The 2,942-nt window shown below is 39.5% G+C and overlaps 1 long non-coding RNA gene across 2 annotated transcripts in view; it reads right to left on the bottom strand.

Annotated features, from left to right (window-relative positions):
• LOC109827652 overlaps nt 1-2,942 on the bottom strand; it is a 17,337-nt gene that overhangs the window by 13,663 nt on the left and 732 nt on the right. For both annotated transcript variants that reach the window (XR_002243486.1, XR_002243489.1), the window contains exon 2: nt 2,835-2,920. This is a non-coding gene — a long non-coding RNA (uncharacterized LOC109827652). The remainder of the gene's footprint in view (nt 1-2,834; nt 2,921-2,942) is intronic.

Here is a 2,942-nt window from a genome sequence, read left to right as displayed (position 1 = left end):
TCCAAGACAGCGACCCGTCTCTCTACCTCTTCCCTGGCTGATCTCTCTACGACCAGCAAGTGATCGAGCCGGCAGAATAGAGCTAGCTCTAATGAACCCCTTGGGCCTAATAGGCTTGAAAAGCTTGATGAATGTCGTTGCTTGACATTTCCTTCAGACTTCCCTCGCCAATGTCACCACCAGGGCCAGGAGAAGACTCGTCTGCACCATCCACCTCATTGGCCAAAGCAAGAGGTTCTTTACCGGGTCGACGAGATGGTCCAGGTCTCGGGGAAGATTCCCCAGCAAACCCTGCATCCACAGAGTCGGCCAAGACCCTTCTCCTATCCCTCGTCCCACGAGGAGAGGGAGCAACCTCGATCTCGATGGGCTTTCTGTCAGAATCCCCCTCCACATCGAGGGCCCCCCTCAATCTCTTCCGAGACTCCCCAGCAGAGCCTTCCCTCTCGGCCCCGAGCCTCCTGTTACATACCTCCACGAACGGAGGAAGCTCATTTGCATAGTGCGATCTTGTAAGCCTACTAAATCGGATTTGTGATTCAGGAAAACCTTTTGCATAGTGAGGAAGCTCATTTGCAAGAAGGAAGAGTGAACCTCAGATTATTATCCGAGCCATATGTATTCCTGATCGGTTGCTATTTGTATTTGATTATTGTTGATCGCTTTTATTTTATCTTTTGCACTACATATTCAACGTCTTTTGTGAAAGATGGTAGCAACTCTATCCAACAATTACTTCATCATTGAAGCGTAAAAACATCATGGTTCCTCAGGCCTATTTGGTTCATTTACTAAAAACAATCAAAAAAGGGTTTCTGGGAAAGAAACACAGATTGCATGTAGGTGGGCCCAGATTTCCAGCATTTTTCGCCCATTCCCTTCCAAGATGACCGAAAATGTTTCTAATTTTCTAATGACCGACCGAATTATTAACATCTCTGGGTATGCGTCCCATGTATATTGTTATGCGTCCCATGTATATTGTTTTCTTTTTTTCCTTTGTTCCAACCAAACAAAAGAAAAAAGGAGCAAGAGGAAATAGATACACCCTTTTCCTGAGTACGTCGCGAACAAAACCGGCCCTAATATTCAACAAAGGGTACAATGAATCTCTCAAGTCTTACAGAAATACGCACTTCACGTGTAAAATTGTAAATCCCTATTGAGTGTTCTGTGTTGTTATCATATACATTAGGCTCCAGAAGAACAAAAATCATCTCTAAATTAAATGATTTGTAGTGATAGGACGACTTCCTTGTACATGTAAATATTGAGATACACCAAGCAAGCTGAGCCCAATGCAGATAGTTGATAAATACATATCTATGCAGTTTTCTCTTCCTAGCACAGATGTAAAACCTTTCTAGGCACGACTAGCCAGATTCGAAGCATAATAGTCCTTTTTCTGGTACGGCTGTAGCGTCTTTCTTGAATTTATAATCCTCTACTACAATATTATAAAAATACAGCCTCTTTCTAACAGTAACTGCAGTCTCTTTCCACCAGTTCAATTCTCAAAAAATCGCCACTCGGAGCCAAACATTACCAAACGTGACAGGTGAAAGATGAGAGTGCCACTGGCAAACGGTAAACAATGTATATTCTGAAATGATGCGGGTGCATTGAGAGCATAATAAAAGCATGTTCGATTGAGAACACAACAAGAGCATGTTATATCTCATGTATAGATCTACATGTTTAAACTATTGAGAGAAAGAAGGTGTGTGACTTCTAGTACTATCATAAACTTCTCAAAAATACCCGGCAAGTCGAAATTGCTTGTACCATCAGTTAGCTGGATAAAGACCATTGAGAACTTAGCAATGATTTTCCCACATAAAGGATATTTCAATTTCCTCAAAAGATACCTGATTTTTCGCACACCATTAAAGGAAATGAGAAACACTTTCATGATTTTTTTTTCAAGAATTTAAATATGTACGCAATAGATCTGGTACATTTTGTCATCGGTACACCAGAGCATAATCCAACTTTTAAGCGTATAATCCCATGTTGATTCAACTCCAAAGGGTATGCGTATGCATGTGAAGCACAAACTCCTCCAAGCAACTTTATTACAGTCTGGCGTATAGGTAACTTCCAGCACCGTTCTTCTTTTGATTGACACTCAGGTAAAATAATTTATTTTCTTAAATTTCTTTACAGATAATTTCCACATTAGGCATGTGTCCTTGATACTCAGTAAAACATAATAACAACCAGCAATTTAGTGTTTTTCTTTCGGGCCTGATCTTCATGTAATATCACTCGCCAAATGGTTTTTACCGACTATATGCATGCACTCATCTGGTTGGAAGTCCTTTGCATATTATTGAATTATAATAGCAACAAAAGAAGTTCAATTCTAGCTCATCATTAATCAGCAGCGCCATACAATAGACACTTTTAACTTTTAAAGTAGACACAAAGACAACAGGAAAAATCATCCTTCAACCTCAGCTGCATCTTTGCCATTTAAGTTAAAACATTCCTTTTCAAATTCTTCAAAACTAGTGGGCTGTAAGTAGGAATAAAACAAGGGCATCATATTCAATATAGTTTGTTTTGCAGGGCCTCAGAAAGTTATCCAATTCAATGAAGTGTTTTTATTTAGAATTAGGAAGATAGAAAGAATCATCCGCAACTTATAAGCTGTGTCAACGCACGTAAACATCCTGACTTAGCAGGAGAATCAATACATTCAAGATCTCAATATGGAAAACAGACTATCAAGAGCGAAAAAAAATGGAAGGAGGTAGGTCTTTGATGAAAATAAAAGATTAGGGACAAGAAAGAAAAAACAAATTCAGACATGAAAAAATTAATATACTCACTAATGAATTAATTGAGGCGCAAGCTTCATAGGATCCCACTGAAACCTTTTAAGCAAATATGGACGTGGAGTCTCATTCTGAACATCCTGCAATGTCAGCCAAAACAAT

Source organism: Asparagus officinalis, chromosome 1, assembly GCF_001876935.1.
Source record: "Asparagus officinalis chromosome 1, Aspof.V1, whole genome shotgun sequence".
NCBI lineage: Eukaryota > Viridiplantae > Streptophyta > Magnoliopsida > Asparagales > Asparagaceae > Asparagus > Asparagus officinalis.
The sequence above is the reverse complement of the archived record's forward strand: the minus strand, read 5'-3'. Positions and strand labels throughout refer to the sequence as shown.